The sequence below is a fragment of the Notamacropus eugenii genome, chromosome 6, assembly GCF_028372415.1.
Source record: "Notamacropus eugenii isolate mMacEug1 chromosome 6, mMacEug1.pri_v2, whole genome shotgun sequence".
In the NCBI taxonomy this organism is placed as follows: domain Eukaryota; kingdom Metazoa; phylum Chordata; class Mammalia; order Diprotodontia; family Macropodidae; genus Notamacropus; species Notamacropus eugenii.
This window is the reverse complement of record NC_092877.1, coordinates 137046580-137060380: the sequence shown is the minus strand read 5'-3', so window position 1 is coordinate 137060380 and position 13801 is coordinate 137046580.

Below are 13801 nucleotides of genomic sequence, written 5' to 3'. Positions count from 1 at the left end.
GTTACTATATTTTTAGCTTTGCTTAATTGTTTTTACTTATGAGACCTCTCACAGCATGGGGATAATTTGTAAAAGTTTGTAATGCAAAATTTTAAAAAATACTGCTTTAAAGCCATTAAAAAAGCTTAGAAATGGTTTGTATTAGATGACTCTTGAGATTCTTTCCATCAGTGAAACCCAGACACCCTCACTCCATATCCAGTGCTCTTGCTACTACACTCTATCATTAAGTAACTAGGAAACATCATGCAGAGAGCACTGGACCTAGAGTCGGGAAGACCTGAGTTCAAATCCTACCCCAGACAATGACTAACTGTGTGACTCTGGGGACAAGGTCTGAGTTTCAGTTTCCTCTTCTGTTAAGTAAGAAGGATAATAGCTTTCCTCAAAGAGTTATTGTAAACCACTTTGCACACTTTCATCTGCTATAGAAATATAGCTATTATTATTATGACTGTTACTAGTAGACTGTGATAGACACTGAGAGGATGCCATTTTCTGAGGCATCTTGTTTTTGGATATAACCTAGTGAAACCTTTTTTAGTCTTTACAACTTAACTAGAGGGGCAAAAAATTCAGTGAAGATCACAATGGAGGTAAGTTGATGAATGGTCCCTGAAATAGCTGAGATCCTTTTCCATTAAGAGCCTTGAATACAAGGTATACAAGTGCATTTGATCAAGGTCTACTTGGCTTAGAACGGTATGAATTCCGTAAGTAGCTTTGACAAGACGTTGGGACTAAAAAAAATTTGCACATTGTTCTGATGATAAAGGCATTAAAAAAATGGCCTTTGCCATAATTTTGGCTTTGGGCTCCTCTGTAACTAGACACTTACTGATAGGTTGAATAGTTGGTGGGCTCATCATTAATTCATGTGTATTTATTCTGTCTCCCCAACAAGATGGGCAGTTCTTTGAGGGTTCTTTTTTTTTCTTCCACAGTCTTCTGCATCCAGTATGACCTCACAAAATGTTGATGACCAAGTGAATAACTGACAAAAACCTGCTTGCCAAGTTACTTGGGAGTCTGTTTGAATCACATAGAACTTGACACCTGATCAACTCACCTCTTTTCCTCCCTCTGTGTCAAAGGACCAAGGGTTAAAGAGACAACTCCATCAATCCATGATGTGATAAGGATAGTTATCCCAGCAGATTTCATGGACACATGAGGAGCAAGGAAAGAGCAGTGGTGACTATAGCAAAAGTGCTTTACAAATATTATCTTATTTTATCCTCGTAACAACCCTGGTGCTATTTTTATCCCCTTTTTCCAGATCAGGCAGACAGAGGTTAAGTGACTTGCCCAGAGTCAGACAGCTGGTAAGTGTCTGAGGCTTGATTTGAACTCAGGTCTTGTCTCTAGGTCCTATGCTCTGCCAACTATAACACCTAGCTCCCTTTATGCAGGTGACCTCTTTGATAGTTATAGGTTCAGTGCACATGTTTGGGGATAATCAACTATTTAACTCATGACTATGATTCTGGACTGTGAGCAACAGCACTGAATTAAGACATAGAATAATGTAGACAAATGGGAAGGAATCAGTAAAAATGTCTTCTGAATGCATTCATGAATAAGGACTGTTTCCTATCCTTTCAGGGGAGTTAAAATCTAATTCTCCTTTAATTTCCCTAGCATAGGGGAAACAGAAGGTCATGGACAGAAGGGCCATAAATTGACAGGATGCAATGACATTTACTTTTGGAATTTCTTATCTGAAACTTCTCGTGGTAACCTGGAGAATGGCTGAAATCTCTCACCTTAGCTCTGGATTATTACAATCCAACTGCAAGTCACTCTTCTGGGAACCACATGACCATACTGTTCCATATAGTCTTTTCACCCTAACCATGGCTCCATGTCTTGCATACATCTGCCTCCAGGCATGGGAAACCCTATTTTTTAAGCTCCTTGCCTTACAATCCACTCTCTACTGAATAGGGTCTTCACCTAGTGATGTTACCACATGGTGGGCACATGCATGGCCCTCTGGCAAATGTAATACAGAGTAGCTCTTCCAACAAGTGACTCCCTCAGCCTGCAGGAAATGAAGTCCTGAGAATATGTCTCCTACAGTAAACTAGTAGATTATCCTCACAAAAAGTACACATGATACTTTTCTAATACCATACAGGCATTTTGCCTCAATCTTGTCTTTGAAAACAGAAGTATACACTTCTTAGAATAACTGACATTTTATTTGTTAACAAAGTTAGGGAGTGGCAGAAGCATGATTTATTGGCCAGCTGCTCTTTGTGGTCTCTGATTTCTTATAACCCTCCTCCTTCTTTCCCATTTTCTCTTAATTCCTCTTCCTCCCTTCAGTGAAAAGTGTTGACTTCCTGGTAGGGCATGAGAAGATGCCCTGATCCTGCCTGGTGTAATCTAGCCCCCCGCTGGTTTTCTGTCTCCTGTGGTAGTCTGTGGTGCACAGTTTATGTGTAATATCATAGCCTGCCTTCCCATTATTTTTTTTTTTAAATTTTCAGTTCCAAATGTTTTCCCTCCCTTTAGATTGTCCCCCACCCATTGAGCAGGCAAGTAATATTATACTTATTATACCTGTGAAGTCATGCAAAACATATCTTCATATTAGCCATGTTGTGCCAAAAAAAAGAAGTGAAAATATGTATTCTTAGCCTTTCTTTTCAGTTAGAAATTGTGTTGTGAAAATGACTGTCTTATCCTGGAGTTTCATTTCAAGCCAAAGTGAAATAAGCCAACCACTGATCCTTTCTTTACCTGACATGAAGAGGATTTCCTTGACTTTCTTTGACTTGTTACTGGTTTTATTTGATCCTAAAGCCAATGTTGGGCTCTCTCCAATAATCCTCCAAAATCCTCAAGATGTCAGGTGAGTAGATAGAATTTCAATGGCACGGTGGTGGTGGTAGTAGGGAAAGAAACTGTTCTCTCTAATCCCTTCCTTTTACTTTAATGCTCCAGTGGACCATGGATACTTTCTCTAAGGTGAAGGCAATACATCATACTTTTCATTATTATCTTGTTTCTTTTTAAACTTTTTTTTCACTTTTAACTTAAATAAAAAAAGACAAGAAAAAAATTTCCCTGTTCCACAACTCAAAAAGAAGATTCAAAATGAAACCATGAATATCCATTTCACACTGTTTTCTTTTTTGGGAAAACTATGTAGTAAATATTACACATAGTTTTCAAAGCTACTCTACTTTTCTGTATTTCCTTCAGTGCATGTATGTATGTACGATATATAATTAGTTTTATATACAGTTATATAATATAGAGAGATATAGCTATATGGTATATATAAAATATTATGAAATATATTTAACAATAGAATATATTATGAAATATATATAAAACCATATTATGAATACTTCTGTTTGCTAGTTCTTTCTCTGGAGATGGATAGCCTCTTCCTTCATAGGTTCATTGTAGTTGATTTGAGTATTTATAATACTCAGAATAATTTAATCACTCACAGTTATTCTCCAAATAATGTTGTTTTTGTGATTTACTATGTTCTCCTGGTTTTGATTGTTTCGCTCTTTATTATTTCATGCAAAGCTTTCAATGTTTTTCTAAAATCAACCTCCTCATTACTTCTTACAGTACCGTACCATCATAATCATATACCACAACTTGTTTAACTATTCTCCAAATTGATGGGCATCCCCTCAATTTCCAATTCTTTGCTACCACAAACAGAGCTGCTATAAATATTTTAGAATTTATAAGTTCTTTATTTTTTCCCTGATCACCTTGGGAAATAAACCTAATAGTAATATTACTGGGCCAAAGGGTATATATACTTTTCTAACTTTTTGGGCATAATTTCACATTGCTTGGCAAAATGGTTGGATTACTTCATAGTTCCACCGTTATTAGTGTCCTAATTTTCCCACAACCCCTCCAACATTTGTAACTTTCTCCTGTCATTTTAGTCAATCTGGTTGGTATAAGATGATATCTCAAAGTTGCTTTAATTTGCATTTCTCTAATAATTATAGAGTATTTTTTCATATGACTGTATAATTTTAATTTCTTCATCAAAAACTTTCTGTTCATATCCTTTGATCATTTATCAGTTGGGGAATGACTCATATTCTTATAAATTTGACACAATTCTCTGTATGTTTGAGATATGAGACCTTTATCTGAGAAATGGTCTATAAAATTTCCTTACCTCTCTCCAATTTTCTGCTTTCCTTCTAATCTAGGCTATGTTGGTTTTATTTGTGCAAAATCTTTTTAAATTTAATGTAATTAAAATTATCCATTTTGCACATCACAATACTTTCTATTTCTTGTTCATAAATTCTTCCCCTATCCATAGGTCTGATAGGTAATATGTCCCAAGTTCTTCTAATTTTCTATCTCCTTTCATATCTAGCACATGTATCCATTTTGACTTTATCTTGGTAAATAGAGTAAGATATTGGTCTATGCCCAATTTCTGCCAATCTGCTTTATAGTTTTACCAACAACTTTAACCAAATAATGAATCCTTATCCCAAAAGCTTAAATCTTTACATTTGTCATACACAAAGTTACTGTAATCACTTACTACGGTGCAGTTGTATGTCTGCTTTGTTCCACTGATTCACCTTTCTATTTTTTAGCCAGTGCCAGACAGTTTTGATAATTATTGTCTCATAATACAGTTTAGGATCTGGTCCTGCTAAACCCCTCATTTTACATTTTTTTCAATTAATTCCTTTGATATTATTGATCTTTTGTTCTTCTGAATGAATTTTGTTATTTTTTCTAGCTCAAATTTTTTTTTGTAATTTAATTGGAATGGCATTGAATAAGTACACTAGTTTAAATACAACTGTCATTTTTTAATATTAGCTCTGCCTACCTGTGACAATTAATATTTCTCCAATTATTTAAATCTGACTTTATCTGTATAAACAGTATTTTGTAATTATGTTCATATATTTCCTAGGTTTGTCTTGGCAGGTATATCCCCAGGTATTTTATACTGTCTACAGTTATTTTAAATGGGGTATCTCTTGTTATCATATCTTACAGGGTTTTATTGGTGATATATAGAAATGTTGCTGATTTATATGGGTTTATTTTATATCCTGATATTATGCTAAAATTATTGTGTTTCAACTAATCTTTTAGTGGAATTTCTAGAATTTTCTAAGTATATTTTCATGTTATGAGTAAAAGAGATAGGATTATTACCTAATTATCCATTCTGATGCATTCAATTACTTTGTCTTCTCCTATTGCTAGCATTTTTAATACAATATTGAATAATGTTGGTGATAACAAGGGTCCTTGCTTCACTCCTGATCTTATTGGAAAGGTTTTTAGCTTACACCATAACAAATAATGTTTGCTAACAGGTTTAGGTAGATGCATTTTAAGAAAAAAATTTCCTTTATATCTATGCTTAAGAATGTTTTTTTTTAATAAAAATGAGCATTGCTTTTTGTCAAAAGCCTTTTCTGCATCACCATTTTTGTTACTTTTATTACTGATATAATCTTGTTACATTGACAGTTTTCCTTCAATGAAACTATCCCTGCATTCCTGGTATAAATCCCATTTAGTCACAATATATAAAATTTATGACATATTGTTGTAGTCTCCTACCTAGCATTTTATTTAGGATTTTTGCATCCATATTGATTAATGAAATTAGTCTATTAATTTTCTTTTTCTGTTTTTTCTCTTCCTGGTTTTGTTTCATAAAAGGAGTATGGTAAGATTCCTTGGCATATTATTCCAAATAATTTATTTAATATTGGAATTAGTGGATCTTTAAATGTTTGGTAGAATTCACTTGTATTTCCATCTGATTCTGTTCCTTTTTTCTTAGGACACTCATTTATGGCCTGTTCAATTTATTTTTCTAAAATAGGTTTATTTAGATACTCTATTTTCTCTTCTGTTAATCTAGGCAGTTTATATTTTTGTAAGTATTCATCCATTTCAGTAATATTGCTAAATTGATTGGCATATAATTGGGCAAAATAACTACCTAAAACTACTTTGATTTCATCTTTATTATTGGTATATTCACTTTTTCATTTTTGATATTTGTAATTTAGTTTCCTTCTTTCCTTTTTTTAAAAAAATTGTATTAACCAATGATTAATAAAGCCAAATCCTGGTTTTACTTATTGATTCAATGGTTTTCTTAGATTCACTTTTATTTATTCTTACCTTTAATTTTTAGGATCTCTAATTTGGTGTTTAATTGAGGAATTTTAATTTGTTCTTTTTTCTAGTTTTTTAAATTACATACCCAATTCATAGGTCTGCTCTTTCTACTGTTTTTCTACTGTCTTTCTTATTTTATTAATATAATAAATATTATATGTAATATATATAATAAATATATTAATGATGTAGTAAGCATTTAGAGATATAAATTTTCCTTTGATTACTGCTTTTACTGCATCCCATAAGATTTGGTATGTTGTCATTCTCTTTGGTGAAATTATTAATTGTTTCTATGATTTACTTTTTAGCCCCCTCATTCTTTAAGATTAGGTTTAGTCTCCAATTAATTTTTAATCTATACTTCCATGATCCCTTATTAAATATAATTTTTACTGCATTGTGATCTGAAAAGGATGCATTTAATATTTCTCGTTTTCTGCATTTGACTTTAAAGTTTTTATGCCCTAATATATGCTCAATATTTGTAAAGCACCATGTAACTGAGAAAAAGTTATATTCCTTTCTATCCCCATTCAGTTCTCTCCACATATCTCTCTATAGTATATTCATCATACAACTTATTCAAGATTCTATTCATCTCTTTGACTTCTTCCTTATTTATTTTTTGGATAGATTTATCTAGTTATAGGAGGGCAAATGTTGAAGTCCCCCACTATTATAGTTTTCTATCTATTTTCGCCTGTAATTCATTTAACTTTTCCTTTCAAAATTTGAGTGCCATAGCATTTGGTGCATACATGTTTAGTGTTGCTACTGCTTCATTATCTTTTAGCATAATGTAGTTTTCCTATTTATCTCTTTTAATTAAATCTATTTTAGCTTTAACTTTGTCTAAGATCATGGTTGCTACTCCAGCTTTTTTTCTTTTGCTTCAACTGAAACATAATAAACTCTGCTCCAGCCTTTTATTTTTATTCTTTGTGTATCTCTCATTTTAAAATATGTTTCTTGTAAACAACATTTCATCAGATTCTGGTTTTTAATCCATTCTACTATCCATTTCTGTTTCTGTGAGTTCATCCCATTCACATTCAAAGTTATAATTATTAGTTGTGTATCTCCCACCATCCAATTTTTCTTCACTATTTATCCTTCTCTCCCTCTCTTTTTACCCTATCCCTCCTCAGACATCTTATTTACTTCTCACCACTGAGTCCCTGATCCACACCCTTGTTAAAAGTCCTTCCTTTATCCTCTCCCTTTACTCTCCTATTTCTCGATCTGCATACCTTTCTAAGAGTCTCTCCCTTATTCTATCCCCTTCTCCTCCTATTTCTTTGTAAGTTAAGAAGACTCATACCCTTCTAGATGTATATGTTATACTCTCTTTAACCTAGTTCCAATCAGAATAAGGTTCTAGCACCGCCAGTCTTTTACCCCCTCCCGTCCTCCATGGTAACAACTGTTCCATTCATGCCTCCTTTGTATGAGATACATTTTACTTCTTCCTACCCAATTTTGTTTTTCAGAATCATGCCAATGTACTCAACTCAACCCCAAGACTTCAATCTTTATATGTTCTTTCAAGCTACCCAAGCAAAGATAGCATTTTTTTTTAAAAGAGTTACAGGTGGTTTCCCATATAGGAAGTAAACATTTTGAACTTTTTGAATTCCTTTTAATTTGGCTTTAATGTTTACCTCCTTACATTTCTCCTGAATATTATAGGTTAAATTTTCCATTCAGTTCTGGTCTTTTTGTCACAAATATCTGAAACAACTTGTATTGTTTTTACAATTTTCAAACTTCTCTGAAAGTTTCAAAATTCATTAAATATCCATTTTTTTCCCATGTAGGGTTGCACTCACCTTTGCTGAATAAGTTGTTCTTGGTTGCAAACTCAGCTAATATTCCACAACCTTCAGTCCTTTAACGTAGAAGTTACTAAATCTTGTGTTGTCTTATTTGTAACTCCACAGTATTAAATCTTTAGTTGCTTATAATTTTCTCTCTTTAATCAGGGAGCTTCAAAACTTGGCTATAATGTTCCTGTGAGTTTTCATTTAGGGATCTCTTTCAGGTGGTGATTGGTGGATTTTTTTCAATTTCCATTTTACCCTCTTGTTCTTAAACTTGTTCTCAAATTTAATAATTTCTTGAAGTATAGTGTCTAGAGTCTAGACTCTTTTTTTAAAATTATAACTTTCAGGTAGTCCAAAAGTCCTTGTATTGCATCTTCTTGATCTGTTTCCCAGGTCAATTGTTTTTCTAACGAGATGTTTCACATTCTCTTCTTTTTTTATTCTTCTGATTTTTTTTTATTTTTTCTTACAATGCCATTAACTTCCTCTTGCCCACTTCTAATTTTTAAGAAGTTATTTTCTTCCATAAATTTTTGGATCTCTTTTTCCCAGTTGGTTGACTTTCTTTTCATAATTTTCTTGATTTTCTTGCATTACTGTTATTTTTTCCTAATTTTTCCCCCATCTCTCTTATTTGACTTTTGTAGTCCTTTAAAAAGTCTTCCAAAAACTCTTTTCCGGTTTGTGACCATTTGACATTTTTCTTTAAAGTAGAAGTAGCTGTTTTAACTTTGCTATCTTCTTTTGAGGTTGAACCCAGATCTTTTCTATCATCATAGCAGCTATTTATGTTGGAATTCTTTCTCTTTTGCTTACTTGTTCTTTTAGTGGCTTATTTTTTGACTGTCAGTTATGTGTTAGAGTTGAGCTGTAGTCCCAAGGTATGGGGGAATAATGTCTCAGGCTTCAAGTTTTTTGTGCTGTTGTTTTCTGAACTCTATCTGGGGGCCTAACCTTGGGTTCTGTTCTCTGCCATGACCAAGACCCTCAGCAACTGCTTATAGCCCTATCCCTGGGGCTATAAGTTTAAATTCACCCATCTTCCCTGGAACAAAACCAGTGACTTTGCTCTCCTGTGAGTATCCACAGTCAACAGGGCCCTGTCTTCTGTGACCATACATCAGCTTGTGTTCTCTGCTCCTTACCCACTGCCATAGCCTGGGACCATGTCAAGTCAGGGTACCTGAGTTTGGTGTCTAGAGCCAGCTGAGACCCTTGCAATTTTCCCCATCAGCTGTCTGACCCCTTTACTGTGTGTCAGGCAAAAGTTCCCAGCTTAGTCTAATGTCTACACAGCTGCCCCCAAGGTCTGTTGCTTGTTGATTCGGTGGTATCTGCCCCTAGGAATATGTACTTCACTCAAGGTGAACAGCACTGCCCCAGAGGTCAGGTGTTTCCAAATATCCTCCCAGATTGTCTTAGGTGGACAACTGCTTTAGCCAGACTTTCAATTATTTTTGCTGCTCAAAATTCACTTTGGGGCATCACTTTATATTGTTTGTGGGGGTAATTTAGGAGAGTCAGATAATTTCCTGCCTTATTTTACCATTCTCCCCCTACCTCTTTTCACAAATTCTATGGAGATAATCTTCCCAAACACTGGAGGTCTTCCTTTAAAGTTTCTTCTCATATTTCATGTATATCTAGACTTTCTCTTGCTTTTACTATACAGTGAGCCTACCTCTTTATCCAGTCTTTAGTGATGCTGTTACACTACTTCCTGCACACAAGTCAATATGGACAATAATTTTTGCAACATGAGCCCAGTGTATGCCTTTTCAGTACTCTCTGAGTCACCTAAAATTGTAATTTTTCTAAGCTCATTTTACAAATCTCATCTTAGAAGTAACTGGTCCTTCCTCTAATGCAGGGACTTTTAATCAGAATCTTTGAACAGATTTCAAGGAAGTCCATGAAATTAGATGAGAAAAAAATACCAGTATTTATTTCACTAACTTCTAACTGAAATTTAGAATTTCCTTCAGTTATTCAAAACATTATTCTGATAAGGGGTCCACAGATTTCACCAGATTGCCAAAGGGGCCTGTGATTAAAAGAAAAAGAGGCTAAGGACTTCTGCTCTAAAACATGGAAAATAGACGTTAATGCCTAGGATATCATGTAAATACCTGATTACCCTCTGATCCCAATTAGGACCTTGCTTAATTCCTCCTTCCTACTTGCAATCCCACTTTACCCACTTCCTGCAAATATTCTCATACCCATCTTTCTTAAATTCTTTTCTCCCTTTGATCTTGTTGCCTCTATCAGCAGCAGGTTTGTTGACTGGAAAAGCCAAGGATTTGGAAAAGGCAAGTCTAAGAAATGCATGCACATGTTTATTGAAAGGACTTTTCCATAGGCACTCTTAAAAATTAACTCCTATCCACCATTCACTCCTCCCTACCACCTTGAGCTAGCTATTAATATATTGGTTAAGTCCTGCTCTTTAACAGTATAATGTGTTAACTTAGACTGTTGTCTGTCTCTGACCTTGTCCCTGTCACTCTGTCTCTTTTCTGTCTTTGTATCTCTCCCTCTGTCTCTCTCTCTATCTCTCTGTATGTCTCTGTTTCTGTGTGTCTGTGTATGTGTCTCTGTGTGTGTGTCTGTCTGTCTTTCAGTCTCTCTATCTGTCTCTCTTACAGGCTTATATAAACAACTCAACTATATGTTCCTTGTGTCAGACCACTGGACTATTTTGAACCCAGTACCAAGACAGGCCACAAAGGAACAGTATCATCTAAATGATTACAGACGTTAGCCCTTGCAGTTTGTGTGTCCAGTTACCTAGCAGTCTGGTCAGCTTTACAGAGGCCAGTCTCCAGTTAGGAAGTGTACTCTACCATATACAGACTCCAGTCATCTGGATTAGTATCGTTACTTTACAGTGGATAGCAGGTTTGACAGAATTTAGAGCTGGAGGGAACTTTAAATGTCATTTTTAACTGCCCCTCCCCCCATTTTATAGATGAGAAAACTGAGATCCAGAAAGAGTAATGACCTATCCACGGGCACAGGGAGGAAGTAGCAGAGCTGGCATTTGAACCCAGGGCCCCAATGCCAGAGTCAGAACTCTTTCCTTTTACCACCTAGCCTTCTTTTGATCATCCCATGTCCACAGATGCTAAATAAACTGTGTGTTGGGAACAAATGGGAGGAGATATTAAATTGATGTGATCTTCCATTGGAGCAAAGCCCTTTTCTGCTCAAACAGAACATAAGCTTTTCACTTGATTAATTACAGCAAGAATTTAAAACACCAGCGTTGGTGAGAAATGCTCTCCAGAGAGCCTGAGCTTGTCTTTCCTCTCTTTTTCTCTTCCTTCCCCCACCCCCACCTCGATCCCTAAGGGAGGGCAAGCAATTAAATAACCAGATCCAGGGACTCTTTGCTTGGTAACAAGCTGATCCTTAACCTCAAAGACCGTGGCACCCTGTCTGATAAAAGGTCTGTCTTCGAGGACATTCAGCTCCCTCTTCTCTAGCTGTCAGGGGTCCCAACCCATGACTTACCCTTTCCACCATAACTTACCTTTATGAGAGCCCCTAAGCCGAGGAGAAGGCTGCTATTAGTTGGTATAGCTCTCTGGAGTTTCTCTTTTAAATTCTTGTACAGCTTGTTGGATTTTTTTCTCCAAGAGAACAAGGCATACTGTTTTATTAGCACTCTAAGAGGGTCTTCATATAATGGTTTAAGGTTAAGGTTTTTCTTTTAACTTAATTTTAAAACTTAGATTTTTTTTTTTTAGATACTGGGCCTTGAATCAGGCTCAGCCTATGCTGACTTACACATTCATATGATTCTCAGCCCCCATGAATAGGCCAAGCTAGCCTACTAGCTGTTCCCCCAAATAGATGCTCCATTTCTAGCCTCTTAATTTTAGGCATGTGGGACCCACAAACTAACCTTTGGACTCAAAGGAAGAAGGAGGGTCCAAGCATTTTTAGTGACTACTATATGCTGGACACTGTGCCTCAAAGTAGTACCCACCTTACTACAGACCCAAACCATGGCAAGGAATATGTAGCTACGGGAGAATTCAAAAAAGAAGAATTCCCCTAAACTGATGATACGCGAATCCTTTCACAACTTGAGAACAAAATAATTTATCTCTGAGCTTGTTTGCAGCTGGTCTTGCAAGGAGAACAGAACAACCTGTTTCTTACCATGGTCAGCCTTGCAAGTGGAACAGACTAACTTGTTGACCTGGGAAGGAGAAAGAACAGGAACATGTGGGATTGAGGAAGATCTCAGATTGTGTATGACTACTTGTCCTACCTGAAATGGAGTCACTTATGTCAGTAGGGACACTGGCCTTTCTCTGTGCGTGTGTCCATGGAGCCTGTGGTTAGATTGCCTGAAGATTGTTACAGTAAAAAGTACACCCTAGTTCCCAATTAGTATGACTAAGGAATCCTATAAAATGGTCACATGTATTCAAATTTCCAGGCAGTTAGGCTAGTGTCAAGGCTGAAGTCAGGAAGATTCACCTTCCTGAGTTCAAATCCAACCTCAGACACCTACCAGCTGTGTGAGCCTGGGAAAGTCACTTAACCCTTGTTTGCCTCAGTGTCCTTATCTGTAAAATGAGCTGGAGAAGAAAACAGCCAACCATTCCAGCCTCTCCGCCAACAAAACTCCAAATGAGGTCACGAAAAGTTGGACATGACTGAAATGACAACATTCAAATTTCCATTATGCAAAGTTAGGGTTTTGTAAAATATTATCATTGGTTCTAGCCCGAAGGAAATACGCAATGCAAAAAGTGTAGGCTTCTTGAGGGCAGGGACTGATTCATTTTTGTCTTTTTCTGTCAAATTGTTGAACATAGTACCATGTACCTAGTAGTCACCTGAAAAACGTCTAATGAATTGAATTATACTCATGGTCATGTAACAAAGATACATTGATGGAATCAGGGCTCAATAAATCCTACCTGTTCTCCAGTGGAAGCTTCAGAACCTGCTAAAATAGCAAATAAGACCAACTGAGAATTTCATATTTTGCTAGTTCCCCAGGACAATCAACTAGAGCCCTAATTCCTCCTTATCAATGTGGATATGTTTGAAGTGTAATTTGTGATCATCGCCCCGGATGGAGAACCTGCAGCCAGCAGGCCACATGTGGCACTGGAGGTTCTCAAGTGCAGCCCTTTGATTGTTCTGTGAAGTTTGGACTCTGGCAAAGGGCTGTGCTTGAGGACCTAGAGCGCCACGTGTGTTCTCCAGACCTCAGGTTCCCCACCCTTGTGACATAGTTGGCCATTGGTTGCTTTCAATACATTCTTTTCTACTACATTTTCATTGGTAGAATGAGCCATTGACCAATGGCGGTAGAACTGGTGTGTGCTGAAGATGTTACCGAGTTTATATTCAAATTTAACAAGTTCAAAACATTTTTAGTAGGCACCTAAATGAAACGTAGCACAGTCTCTGCCCTTATAAAGGCTTAATCTACATCATGAAGACAGTTGGGTATGTGCAGAGCCATAAGTAAGGTAGGGCTACAAATGCTTTGCCCAGATGCTAAAATTTATAATGTTGCTACCATTTCTCTAGCATAGGGCATGTTTTCTTCCTATAGCTCAGGGGAGCACTCCCAGCCCCCACATTCCAAGTACCATCTTTTGTCATAAGAGCAAAAATTTCTAGTCAAAAATCTAGGTGCTTCTCATGGAGTGTTCCCTTGTGACACAAGCTACATGCCATGGTGCGTTATGAAACAAGGACAATTCTTATGGTATAGATAGATATTGGATATTAGAATATTAATAGACACAAAGACAGTTTGAGATGCTACTGGG